The sequence below is a fragment of the Callospermophilus lateralis genome, chromosome 4 (assembly GCF_048772815.1).
Source record: "Callospermophilus lateralis isolate mCalLat2 chromosome 4, mCalLat2.hap1, whole genome shotgun sequence".
NCBI classification, from domain to species: Eukaryota; Metazoa; Chordata; class Mammalia; order Rodentia; family Sciuridae; genus Callospermophilus; species Callospermophilus lateralis.
In genome coordinates, this window is record NC_135308.1 from 4,611,223 (window position 1) to 4,626,275 (window position 15,053).

A 15,053-nucleotide genomic window follows, 5' to 3' on the forward strand; every position below is an offset into this window, starting at 1 on the left:
TGCAATTGTTTGTTATTTTGCATTTTAAGTAGGCAAAAGATAGAAAACTTCCATTGAATGCATTTTAACAAGTTTTCTGCAGAGCTCACAGAATTATAGGATTGCTTGCTCATACCATTCCAGAGAAACAAAATGTAGAAGTAGAAGAGCTTGGTGGGATACAAGGGTTACAAATTTTTATACAAAAATCCATGGCTTCTCCACATACTAGAAATAATAATCAGGAAAACATAGTGGTAAATATCACTTCAAAATATATGTGTGTGACTACATGAAGAAAGCTGGAGTCACAGAATGTCCTAGAAGATAGTTTGATAAATGGAAAATTCCTAAAGGGCAAGAAATAAATATGGTGAAACTGTCAATTCTAAGCCAATTACAAATTTTATGTTATTACCTTAGAGAATTGCCTTCCTTTGCTAGGGCTGCCATAGCAAATTATACCTGTCCCTCAGTGTCCCCAGGGATAAATTCCTACTTCCCACCCCCATCAATACCAAATTCAGGGACGCTCACGGCACAGAGTTGTACATTACCTATATACCTCTCCCATGTATTTTAAGTCATCTCTCACAATATACTTTTAATGCCTAATATAATGTAAATGCTATGTAAATAGTTGTTAGGTTGTATTGTTTAGAGACTTAGGTAAAAAAAAAAAAAAGCCTGTATATTTTTGGTACAGAAAAATTGAATTTTTTTCCAAGATGGTTTTGATCTTTATTGATCTTTATTTATCCAACCTTTGATTGGATCTACTGATGGGCCACCTGTGGGCTCAGAAGGCTGACTCTGCTGCAGACTGGGTGGCTTAGCAACAGAATCCATTTCCAATAGTTCTGGTGGCTGGAAGTCCAGATCAGGGTGTGGACAGGTCAGTGTCCTCTGTGACTGTTCTTCTGGGCTTACAGATGGTGTCTTCTTCCTGTAGCCTCACTTGGGCCTCCCTCTGCACCTGTGTGTCTTGGGTGTCTATATTTTGGGTCCTAATATCTTTTTGAAAAGATAGCAGTCAAACTGGATTAGGGGCCTCATTTAAACCTAATCTCCTTAAAGTCCCCATCTGCAAAGAATCACATTTTGGGGGTCAAGACTCTGCCCTAGTGTGGATAAGAGGTGTCTTCCACAAGCTCCTGCATTAAGGAAGGAATATTCGTTAGTGATCATATTAGGAGAGCTATAACTAATAAGCCTGTCCTACTCTGAATGGACTGACTGGGTTGTGAGTGCAGGCAGGTAAGACGTGGTGTGGGGAGGTGGGCCACTGGGTGGTGTGGGGAGGGGAGCCACTGGGCAGGTGCCCTGGAGGGCTCACCTTCCCTCCTGGCCACCAAGAGCAGAGCAGTGCTCCCCAACCCCACCTTTCTGCCATGGTGTTCTGCCTCCTCACTCGGGCCCAGAGTCATGGGGTCCACTGACCACGAACTGAGAACCTCAAATTGTGAGCCAAGATGGACTCTTTCTCCTCTAGGTTGTCCTTCCAGTTATAAAACCCGACTAACAGACTCCAACCCATGAATTCTAGGGGAAACATTCAGCCTACAACAAGAGGGTAGAGGAACCCGATGTTGCCTGCCTGCTTCTAGCTAGTTTGCCTTCTGTGCCCAGAGGTCCTGGGTAGAGGTGATGTCCCCCACCTCGGGCCTGGCCCTCAGATACACTGGGCTGCCCTGGATCTCTCCCCAGCCACCCTTACTTGGAGGACTTGTGTTTAAGTGGTAGGAACACAACAAAATGTTCCTGGATTTCCAAGTAGCCACTGGGGAATGTCCACCACACAACTGCTTCAGACCATGATAAAATCAAGAAACAAACTGCTATTTTTGTTAACATCATCGACTCAAGAATTTTAAAACCTTCGAAATTCTGAGAGAGAGAGATCTCCCATTAACCCTTTAAACGTTTCATTGAAGGGGACTTTGTTCTGAAGTAGTGAAAAGGTCAAACCCAATCAATATCATTTACTCATGAAAAAAACCTTCTTTATGTGGGAACCAGTCTTATCACAGGAAATAAGTGCCTCCCTGAGGGACGTTGAGCTTGATGCTTCTGCAGAAACTGCAGAGATGAGAGGGAAAGAACACTGTGCCCGCAACGAGTCCAAAAGAGCCTGTAACGAGTCCAAAGCATGAAGTGGTATGGAAATAAAGGAATGCCTAAGATGGCCACGGCCACGCGCCCACAAACATGAAGTTCTATTGACAAGGAGAGCATGCCAGGCGCCAAACCATTCCCTGGTAAAACCCCAGGCCCCTGTGGAGGGAGGTGTTTACAATGTTATAATGGACGTTTGGAAGAGTCCATTACTCTGCCAACTTCTGCTGTCATTGAGTCTAAAGTTATCCTCCAACTGGAAATATAGGGACTTTAAAACTTGTTTCTATACTTCAAAGGTAGACATCAAAGGGCACCGACTCTTCTTAGCAGATCTGCAGAGCAGAGCCAAGGCCCTGCGATCCTAGAGCAGAAGCTGTCTCTCAAAGAGCAAGGATGACCAAATCCACAGAGCTCCTGTGGGCACACCTCCGGTCATCTGTGTTAAGGACAACTGTAATCAGAACATGGCCCTGAGCACATGCCTAGGCGAAGACCGGGACACCTTTGAAAGAAGTAATCAAAATCTTTATAAAATCCAAATGCTTTCAAAACAGAGAGGCACAAGGCAAGAATAGTGCAGTCGAAAGAGTCAAAATTACGAATTTATAAAAGGAAATGAAAAGAGGTGGGTTCTCCAGTTGCTTTGCGAAGGCCAAGGCAGAAGGACTTCCATGCATGCACAAGCACTCATGCCCAGACCCACCCACCGAAGCCTCTGTCCAAGCAACAGGGGTTTCCCCCTCAGTATCTGCTGCATTTTTCCAAACTTGTCACACCCACAGCATGTTTTAACTCACGCAGCCCTACGTGCCTACACACCTCTAACACCACACGTATTCAAAGTCTTGGAAGCTACGAATTATTAATAAGATGTCATTCCAACACTAAAGACAAGAATTAATGCATTGCTCTCTGAGATCACGATGTACATGCAAATAGCATGTTGTTTTGACCACACTTGGGCATTTCCAAGGAAGACGATTTATGCTTTTTCCCCTTTACTACTTCCACATCAAATGTGGGACAAAGATGCCAGGAATTAGTAATAATGGGATCCGTGCACACAGCCAAGATCATTCATTCTAGCCAAAAAAAGTACTTCAAAACCTTAACAGTACTCAAATCTGTTTCTAGCAATAAGACATAGAAGTCCTACTTTCTTTTATGTTGTCTCCATCATTCTGAAAAAAAAAATTAAATTCCTACTGTGGCAAAGCCAAGATACACCCACACACACCCCAGCCTGGCATGGCTGGAAGGAGAGCAGCAGAGCCCGCGGGCCACAGGAGACAGAAGAAGCTTGACTGGCAAGTGGAGTCAGGATATGCAGGGTTGCAAGAGGGCTGTCATTCTGAATGTCCCCAGGGCAAACCCCTGGTTTACCCAAGGCAAAAGCCTGTGGGTAAACCAGGGCAAAGGAAACTGAAATATAAAATATTTGTTGGGGGTGGGTAATTTAAATAGCACTCTGTACACCCTCAGAAATAAGTTGAAAGATAACACATGAGTAGCACACGAATGGCCACAGGAATGAGACTGAGCTCCAGAAGAGGATGTCTCTGCTCCTCAGCTTCTGTATTGCTGCGAGCAATGTGCCTGAGGAGAACAACTGAGAGAAGGCAGTGTTTATCTTGGCTTCCCGTTTCTGAGGTCTAGTCCGTGGTCAGCTGACTCCACCGCTCTGTGCCTGAGGTGAGGCAGGACATCCTGGTGGAAGGGCAGGGTGGAGGAGAGCAGATCAGGGCCTGGCAGCCAGAAAGCTCCACTCACCGGGGACAAGTGTAAACCCCAAGTCACAGCCCCAGTGACCCACCTCCTCCAATCACACCCAGCTGCCAACAGTCACCACCCAGTTAATCCATATCAATGGATTAATCCAGTGACTAGGTTACAGCTTTCCTAATCTAATCATTTACCTCTGAACATTCTTGCTTTGTCTCACACATGTCACAAGTGAGCTCTCAGGGCATCTCCTCCCACCATAACAATGTCCCACCCCTGTGACGACCAGGGCAGCTGGATCCCATCACACCTAGCAAAGAAAACAGCTCAGGGGTCCAAGCACAGAGAATATCAATGGGAGGAAGCACAGCAGGAAGGGGAAAAAGCACTGCTCTATAGTTCCAAAGTGACCAGGAGGCCACTTCTGTAGGCTCTGTGGGCACATGAGAAGCACCAGCTGGACAGCCCGGATCTGCTTCCAGGTCAGCTTCGAGCAGGGCTGGAAGCCAGCAGAATATCTCTGTTCTCTTTTGTGATATCAATTCAATTTCCCCTGTTGTGTGAACAGGGAAACCTGAATTTCCCTTGAAGAAACTAAATGACTAAGCTGGGCTTCCATGTGCTGCCATTTATTCTCTGTAGTGATGCTGATTAGACATGGGCTGACCCCTGAGGAGGCAGGAGAGAAGCCACTCCTCCACAGCACGCTGCAGCTGTACAGGAAGCCTTCCTAGAGAGGGAGGCCCAGGCTGCAGGCCACATCTACCTCCATCTGCATGCTACAAGATTTAGAGGCCACAAAATAGCTATTTTGAACCCTTGGAAAGAATTTCATAATTCTTTGATTGACAAGTCAAGAGAGGGACAAATTTTGCAGACTATGAAAACGTCTGCAAAAAACACTGAGTTTAAAATTAAGCTGTGTATTTTAGAAGTGCATTAGAAAAAAAAAAAGAATGATGTTCTATAAAGCAATCAGATAAACAGGCAGGAGAGACGGGCAAATTATTTTAAAATGTATGAGATGAACTTGATGATATTTAAATGCTTTGCAGCAGACAGAAACCTTGGTGATCTCTGTCCCCACCTGGGCCACTCCCTTCTCTGACTAGAGGCCAAGAGTAAGACCCTAAAGGAACAGCATTGCCTCTAAAAGCAGTGGACATGGTGTACCTCACGTCCACTCATATGCTGTTGGCCAAAGCAAGTTACTCTACTAACCCCAAAGTCAATGGGAATAGAAATTGTATGCCCCTTTAGGGGAAGGTGTGAGAAAATCACAATACGATCCATCACACACAGATGGTCTGGCATGTCCACATAACTGAGGTCATAATAGGACCTATTCCCTACAGACAGCAAAGTCATGTCTGTTAGGGAATAGGTCCTATTACTAAAAAGTCATGGCATTGCCAAACAATAGCCAAAAAGAGCACTTGGGGGAGATGGAAACATCCAAAATTTCATGAGCATAATATAAAGAAATTTAGTAAATATTAAAGACGACACTTTGAAACAGTGGGGGGTGGGGGTGATCCAATAATCATGTCAGGATAACCAGTTAGACGTTTGGGAGAAAATGGATATTTCTTTTATGCTGACATCCAAGAAACAACAGCTGAGATGGATTTTTAAATTTGAGAAATAAAATAAAAAGTAATAAAAGAGGGCCACATAATTATTTTGATAGTTTCTGAGAGACGTCATCTTTAAGAAAGGCATAAAACCCAGATGCCACACATGGAAAGGCTGACAAATTTGATATAAAAAAAGATAATTTCTGCATGGGTAACAACAAGTCAGAGTGAAAAGATGAGAAACAGGTTAGGAAAAGGACTTGTAACATTTCCATAAATGAAACGTTAGTCTCCTCAGTATATAAAAATCATTTTCTATTGCTTGGATGTATATTTATAAGTATCCTAGACATTCTTGACCATTTTCCTTCCATATAATTTTAAAATAAAATTGTTCAATTTGGTGAAAAAATCCTCTAAGATATTTATGGATTTATATTACAGCTCCACGTCCACTTGGTAAAAATCAAAGGATGTCTCGGTTGCTTCCAATTTGGGGAGATTATGAGTGAATCTGCTATAAACATTTGTGTGCAAGTTTTGGTGTGAGTGTGAATATTCAACTCCTGCTGGTACACACTTGGCCGCGTGGTAGCCTCCTCAGCATGCGGCACTTGGAGTCCCACTCTGAGCCCTTTCTTGGGTAACGCAGGAGGCTGCCGCACTTGAGTACAGTCACAGCAAGAGAGATTTCCAGCAGGTCCAGAAGTCAGTGCCAGCCTCCAGGTCACACAGCCCTGCTAAGCCGAGGAAAGCAGGATGCTCTGTGGAGTCTGCCAACTCCTCACAGGAGAGAGACCACCGAGTCCCCTGACTCCAGGCCCTGGGACACCAGGTGAGCACACATCTGGAACTGTGGTGTCATCAGTGTCTCTGGGGTGCTGAGTCTTGGGGGCCTATAAGCAATCCGCTGCCAGATAGGGCCTGCAGGACCAGGGGCATGAGCAACTTCAGAGCCTGTGGCCCCAACACCTGTCACCTACCCATCAGTGCTGCTCTGACACCCACCCCTCAACTCACAGAGGGGTTCCTCATGGCCAGTTGAGAAAAAGAGACCGAATGTCTGCCTGATCCACAGATGGGTCAGCACACTATGTCATGGCCACCAGCAAGTGATAAGCTGTGGCATCGTGTCCACTTTCAGAAGCTCCCTTAAGGGGCAAGCATGATGAGGACCCTCAGGAGAGAGCAGGTGCAAACAGAGACATCCAAGATCGAGGCTCTTGGCCTGACTGGCTGGTCAGCAGTCAGCAAGAAACAACAGGGAGCCATTTGTGTGCAAGGAAACACAGGGAGATGGATGACCTCAAACGGCAGAAAGGACGGAGCTGCAGCTCGTGCTCCTGAGCACACTGAGCCTGCACCACGAGACACTCTGATGACTAGGTAGAGGCTGCCGTCTCCAAGGGCTATTAGCCTCTTTTAACCTCTGCAGTGCTGCGGACATCAGCCCATGAACTCTGACTCCATTAGTGGCAGAGACAGAGGTTATACATGAGACCAAGAGAGGGGCTACCACGGCAGCCAATTCCACCCTATTTCTAATCTGGTAGCAGCACTTCCCCCTGAGGAGCTCACCTAACATAGGATGTTGGCAGGTCATTACATCTCCCCTTCTTCACGCTAGAGAAGGTAGCAAAATTATTCTTCCTGGAGTCAGTCTGTACCCTACATACATACTTGACTTCAATACCCACCATGCTCTGGCCAGCAAACTATCCAAAAACTACATAATGCTTATATAAACTACATAAGGCACTTTATTCCAAATAATTTCTCAGATTCAGAGGTAATTATGGTAATTATGGGAGACTAAACATGTCTTACCCGTGTCCAGCCCCATGACCTGATAAAGGGCCAGATAAGATGTCACCTAAAGGGACAGTGTCCTGCTTCCCCAATGGCTAGAACACATGGGCCCAGCAGTCAGGAAGTGTAAGCAAGATCCACAATTTCCACCATCTTTCTGGTGGGCAGAATCTGCTTCCTGCTCCCCAGATGTAGACTTTTCCAGGCTAGATGTCCTGGGAGGCAGGTGGGTGTTCAGGTGTAGGTGCCATTGACTCTGAACTCCAACTCCTACCTGGCCACTGTGGGCTCATCACATGGGCAGACCCATGGTCAAGGAAACAATAGAGTCCACCAAGGGAGACAACCACCAGACCGTAGTGAGGAGGTAGTGGTACAGCCACACCATGGGCAAGGCTGAGGATTTGTGGGTCCAGCCCAGGATTCTTCACAGGGTTCTTGATGCTTCTCCATCAAAGGAGAGCAATAAATGAGCCCTTGTAGCACACTCAGCTTAGCACAGTCACAAACTCCCCAGGAATGATGGTCTGGGCCATACCGCCAGCCAACCTCTTCTGAGGAGCCAAGTGCTGAGAGTGGGGAAATCTGTACCCAGCGCTCCACTGTTCCCCGCCATCTTTGCCCACTGCTTCAGGTGCCTTAGTTCTGTCCAGAGATTGTCTTTGAAACAGGAGGATCTTGGGAAGGTTCAGTGTGCTCCCTGCTCTTAGAGCTCAACGAAGGACATTCCATCCTTTGAGAGTGAATTTGAGGTTCTCAATAACTGGAGATAATAAGGGATATTAGTCTAAGTTCCTCAGAGGATGCAAAATTTAATGGGGGCACCACCATTGAATTCTGTAAAATCCACGAGGTAATTCTAATTCTTGTAGCACAAGGGTTGAGAATAGCACAAGGGTTGAGCAAGAACATTTGCTCTCCCCTAGAGGACCAGCTTTAGTCTCAGCAACAAACCATAGATATCTATGCACAAATAGATCTCTGCTGTGGATTCACCTGTCCAAACCATGGATGTGGAGAGATGGAAAAGGAGGTGCAGAGGCTCAGACATTTCCTCTAGAAGATAGGTCAGATTCAGGGAGTTGCTTTACCAATAATCCTGTTTCTGGATATTGAGAGATGTCCCAGAGTTTAAAGGGCATGAGAAAGAGCACCTTCGAGTCTCACAAAGCCCTTGACCCTAAGTGAACAACCCCCACAGAATCCATAACAAGGTCACGGGCACTAAATCCAAGCTATACACCCAGAAATGGCGAGGCTCTGGAGAGTCCTCCAAGGGGAATGAAGGAGCAGAGACCAGCTCCACTTGGGCTTCCACCAGGTCACTGTGGCTACCATATCCAACATGGAGAGCAGGTAGGGAAGCAGCAGACCCACGGGGAGGTGATGGGAGAATTCTGAAGGGGCAACAGCAGCTTAGCCCCGAGCAAGGCCTCCGTGGTGGGAGCCGGGGCAGCCAGGACCCTGAGGAGAGAAGCAACAGGACTGAGGGGAGCCGCAGGGGAGGGAGAAGGAGGAGCGCAGGGAAGGACGCCCCGTGTTAGCCTGAGTGACTGAAGGGGGAGTGACTTCAAAGACCCTTTGAAGACACCAGACCCAAACCCACACAGCCCTGAACCTCCAACAGACCTGACTTGTCTGGAGAAGGATCTGAGCTTGCAGATCAAACAGAGCTCCTGAGTTCCAGGAAAGGGATGAAAATGTTAATCCCAGCCCAAGGCATCCTGGAAAAATTCTGAATTTTGAGGACATAGGAAAAGAATTCTAAAAGTATCAGGCACTAGCCAAAAAAAAAAAAAAAAAATGTTAGATACAAAGGAAGAAAATCCGACTTCTCTTAATCTCTAAATGTGAGAAGACAACCACGGCACATCCAAAGAGATTCGGTGGGCAACGGATGTGATCCAGGGACTCTCCACACAACCCAGTGCTCTTTTATACATGAAAACAAGAAAAAATATCCTCAGATACACAAAGAGAGACCTCAGGAAATACTTTACCTGTTTAAGTCTGCAAAAATTCCTTGACCATATAAATCCAAGAATAGGGAATTCATAGGGTTAAGTAACCGATATTTATTTTCACCTTCTCAGAATCTATTATAAGAAAATATATTTGAATGCAAACATTGTCAAATATCTACATCACATTTTTATTATCAGTAGCAAAAATTAAACAACAAAAAAAAAAAAACCTCAATTCCAAAATGTGGGTGATACCTCTACAATAACGTATACTATTCAGCCATTAGAAACTCTAGTGTGGTAAGCAGAAGCTAAAAAGTAGATCTCATGGAAGTTGAGAGGGGTAGGTGCAGATCACCAGGTACAATGCTACTGCTTGACCAGAGAAATGGGTTCTGGTGCTCTATGGCACAACAGGTAAATAATGCATTATATATCTCAAAATAGACAAATTTGAAAGTACTCACCATAAGGGAATGATAAAAGTTTTAGGTGATGGACATGCTGATTATCCTAATCACTAACTATTGCCTATATGAATTGCAATATCATGCCGTACCTCATAAATTTGGACAAATATCACCTGTCAGTCAAAATTTTTTAAAAGTTTAAACCTCTAATGTGGTACAATTTTAATACTGTTGGAAAAAATATTGCAATGTGATGTTCAGGAAAAAAAACAATGCAAACTATTTATAAGACACATACATATGCGTATGTACATATTATATGGTATCATACTACATAAAGAAAATTTATAAAATTAAAAAAAACATAAGAAAGAAATATCTCAAAATATTAATAGTGGCATTTGAGAAAGGCAGGACCCTTTGTACCCTTTTCTCACTTTGCTTTGACACTTGTGAAACTTCCTGATGTACTGCTTTTATAATAAGGAAAAAGAAGGGAAAGTGTGAACGCACTAGCTCAGAAGAAGGAGGAGAAAGAAGAGATGGAACGTGGAAACAGCAGCAGCTCACGCGTCTGAAGCCCGAAGGAACAGAACAGAGAGGGTGATCCAGGTGAGACCACAGCAGGCGTCTAAGGCGTCGAGCAGTCTGGACGTGAGAGGGGCTGAGTAGCCCCGTGGGGCCTAAATGAGCGAATGCACACAGAGAAAGGGACCGGAGCGAGGTGAGGGCATATTTTTTTTTTTTTTGAAGAAGGATTGCTTTGGGGTCTCTTTATTATGAAACCTTAATATCAGAATAGAAGGCTTGGGTAGCCCAGGACTCCTTTAGGAAAATGTCTGTGACCCAAGGAGGGCTGCAACGGGACCAGGTCCAACAGGAGCTGGTGTGAAGGCAGCAGGGGCACCCAGTGGCCCTGAGCTGTCCTGGTGCTCTGTGCTCCATATGCAGAGAGGAAGGAGGGGCTCCCGTGACCTGCAGGATGGAAGGCCAGCTAGGGAGGCCACCAACAACCTCGCATGGACAGATTGCTGGGGGACCTTATGACAGCCATGAGCCACAAGTCCAATCTGGAGAAATGGAAGCGTCATGAGCGCGGGGGGTCTGTTCCCTACAGTGGCCAGAAGTCAGTGGGTCTCAGCAGAGGAAGGTTGCTGATAGTGTAATTAACTGTCAGTGCTGATGAGACAAAGGTGACATTTGAAAACATTTGTTTATATATTTTAATTAATTCTTTATAGAGATTCATAAAGGTGAGTCTCTGTGGCATATCCACACCTGTGCATGATGTAGTGGGTCAATATCACTCTCTGCTCCTCCTGTGCCACCCCTCTTGTCTTTCCCTCTACTCCCCTCCTTCACTTCATTGGGCTCCCTTCCATTTTCGTAAGATCCCCCACCCTTCTCCCCTTATTTTTTGGTAGCATATGACAGAAGCATTGACCCTCACTTTGTGAGTCCGGCTTATTTCACTCACCATGATGTCCTCTAGTTCCACCCATTCACCAACAAATGCCCAGTGCTTCCCACTACCCTTTGCCTGGAGGGAAAGAGAATTTGCTCCTGGTCATTCCCTAAGCCTCAGGAGAGATTCCCTGGATTTGTACCAGGGGGAAGCGATTATCCTCTACTGCTACTTTTCAATGGGCCAAAAATTCTCTAGTTCCAAATCAGGAAAGAGTTTGGATCAAAACCCCGGCCCCTCCTATGCTGGGGCCTTCAGGCTCTGCCTGCTCCCAGCTGGCTCTTGGGGAGATGGCAGAGGACCTGGGCCTCTCTGCATTGGATGCAGGGCTCTTCTTCATTCAGTGCTGGAGTTCAACATAAACTACACCATGGAAACCCAGATGCCCCCCAGGCCAGGGCATTGCTCCCCCAGATCTCCATCTGTCCACCCTGTGCATTGGCCACTAGCCACATGTGGCTACTGAGCCCTGGACATGTGGCTGGTCTGGATAGAAATGAGCCATGAGTGTAAAATGCACTGGATTTCAAAGACAGAATACCAAAATACATCTATTAAAACTTTTATATTGATTACATGTTGAACTGATATTTTGAGTTTAATGCATTGAATAAAGTATACAACTGAAATAAATCTCAGCCATTTTTGCTTCCCGTTTTGTTTGTTTGATGTGGCTATTAGGACATTTTCTGTGATTTGGGTGGCTCATGTTCTACTTCCATGGAATGAACTGACTCTAAATAGTACCCGGTAGGTCATGCACGACAGCAAACAGCACTGGTATAATGTTCTCAACCGTTGCTGTCTCCTGGAGCAGGCAGGAGGACCACCATGGCTGGCCCTTTACACAGATTGCTGGGCCCGCCTGCACTGCTTTGATGTCAGTGACTGGGACAAGCCCAGGTGACTGCATCTTTAACAAGTTCCAGGTGACATGCTGCCACTGGGCCAGGGACCACACTTTGTGTTACAAAATATGGTCAAATATATACTATTTCCCCCAGTGGCCTGAGAAGTATTTTAAGAAAAAGGTTTTCTTTTTTTAATTATATGGTTCTTCTATTTAATTAACACCAAATTTATGTTAAAAAGGAAAAATGGAACAGAGAGACACGGGAGAGGAGAGACAGAGGCACAGACAGTCCTGATGCTGCCACAGCCAGGCCACACCTAGGTCCCCCAGAGCAGGAAAGGGCAGGAAGAGTCTCCCCTAGAGCCCTCCAGGAAGCACGTCTTGCCAACACCTCGACTTGGGACTCCTGGCCTCCAGAGAATCAATTTCTGTGGTTTTCAGCCAAAAAAATAAATAAAAGCACACAAACAAAAAAACTTGACAAGGCAGACAGCTCATGAATTTATTCTGTGATATCACAATGAATGGGGTCAAAGTCATAAGCCCCTAACAAGCATTCTAAGGGTTATTGTCAGATAAACTGTTGCGGATAAAAAGATCCCATTGTTCTAGAATAACAGAAAACACCTACGTTAAGAGCAGGCCAGGCTTAGCACTGAGACAGCAAAAGTTGGTTGGACTAGCGCAGAGTCCTTCATCTTCTTCAGCTTGGACTGGGACCCACACAGAGTCTCTCTCTCCTCCGCCCAAGGCTGGTGGCCAGCATAACACTGAGTCACAGATCTGACTCTCAGCCCTGCCTGGGTCAGAATCCCACTCTCCCTTGCTTCAGGTTACAGTCATAGTCTGAGGTTACTGTGGAAAAGAAGTCCCAAGGCAGGAAGGGTCCCCAGTGGCAAGCCCCCAAGGGCCAAGAGCACACCATCACGGGAGCAGGTGGGAACGCCAATGAAATGCAGGGCAAAGGTGAGACTGTGCCACCTGTGCCAGAGAGGAATGAGGTTGGGTCACCAGGAGCCTGAAGTCACCCCAGGCTTAAATCCCTCCACTGGCTAAGGGACCTTGGGCACTCAAACCAATCAGTTTCTTGCTTCTTTGCAAAAGGAGGAAAAGAACAAGATTGGGTCGGAGGTCTGTGGTCGTTCTTGGAGACAGTGGCTGGATGAATGTCAGGTGGGGTAAGGAAGAAAGTGTCCAGGGCAGCTGTAGGGACAAGCAGAGAATGTATGAGCCCCTGGCTGCTGGCTCCAGTTCTTCCATGAGAGGAATTCCAGGAAATCAGGGGCAAGTTTGTGAGGAACTTAATTTAATAAAATTATTTTGAGTAGCAAGGGTGAGGTCATGTCATAGAAGGAAATTCAAAATTGGTCCAAGAAGTAAGATAATCCAATTGTAATAATGTTAATAAATATGACACAGCAAACCAAAAGAAGGTATTGGCACTGTCATTTACTGAATGAAAATTAATAATGCAATTTTTATTTTAGGAAGAGAAGAAGACTGTATGTTAATTTTTTTAGTGAAAACCAGGTAAAGTTGGATGTCAGCTGTGACCTTCTCCGAGTCTCTTGAACTTTTTGATTTTCCATTACCTTGTTTTACAATGAAGTTTAACATAACTTATTTTCAAGTTCATTGCAATTATTACAGATCTGATAAGTAAAAGATATATCACATGTGGTGGATTTCACATGCTTTCAGAGAGGTCATTACTACATTGTTATATTTTCATTATTGTCATTTTTATTACTTTTTACTCTTAATAGCAATTCAGAGCCCAATTTCACGCCTCACTTTGTCAACGGACTTATGATAAAGCCTTTTCTTATCAGACTGGAAATACTAAGGGGCATTAATGCAGTACACAGGAGCCACCAACCAGCTGAGGGAGGCCAGGTCAATGACCAGGAGCCCAAGCCCACTTTCCCTTCTCTCCTCCAAGGCCTCAACCTCCTCCCCCACCCTCCACCTGCTCTAAATAAACAGCAACAAAGCCCAGGGACACAGGGTTCCCTGGACAGGCGGTGACCTCAGTCCTCTGCTCACAGAAACCCACCCTCCCTATAAGGGGAGTGCAGCTGTCCCCAGAGACGGCTGTCTGCTTCTTTCTTGAATATCAATGGCCCTAACCTTTGATGCCAGTACACATTAACCTGTTTTGGAAGCCAACTGCTTGATCCTCAGACTAATGAATTCTCAAATCGCAAAGAGACATCTTAAGTGCTCAGAAACCATTAGGCACATGGTAGTAAGGGACACCCCTGATCTCCCCCATCCTCTGTTTGCCTCTTCTGATTTGTCAATAAGCAGAGGCATCTCCGGGAAGATAACTGAAACCTTCCATGTGTCTCAGGGCCAGTGTCCTACAGTACTGGTGAACTGAGTGGACCAAGGGTCACAATCAAGAGCCATTGGCAGGCTTCTGAAGGCCAGATCCTCCCAGCAAAGAGAGCATCATAAAACAGGCTTAGCCATTGGCCAGGGAGAAGCCAGGACCCCAGGATACCATGCCTGCTTCTACTTCTCCCAACCCAAAGGGTGACCATGGGTGCTCATGTCTTAGGGGAAAGGCTGTGAAAAAGTAGTGAAAATTCTCTTTGACCTCATACCCAGCCACCCTGTTATAATGTCCTCTAGGAAGACAGGATAGTTGAGATTCAGGAAGAGTCAGGAGAGATTCAGACTTATGTCCATCAAAGAGGCTGCCCATAACACTCTAGGGCAAAATACCAGTGAAATATTAATGCAGAGGACTGGACCTCTGCTATGATCCATGGACCACTGCTGTCATCCACGCAGGTCGTCAACAAAATGGGGTGCCAGGAGAAGAGGAATAGTGTTGATGCAAAATGTAAACAAGCTTCAAAGTTAGGTGTTCATTGAAGATCAGCACTGGAGGAGGTATCAGCTTGGTGACAATGCAGTAACAAGCATCCCCAAATATCAGTGGCTGAAACAACAAAGTTCTTCTCACTAAGATTGCATAAACACCTTGGGTTGCCGAGGGACTCATTCCAATTCTCCCTCAAAGCAGAACCCAGGTCAGAGGGATCCTGATAATCACCCAGAACATTTCCCATTTCAGTGCTCAAGAGAAAGGAGAGCACAGAACACAGAAAACCACAGGTGCAATTCCTGGAGCCTCCTGGGAATGCT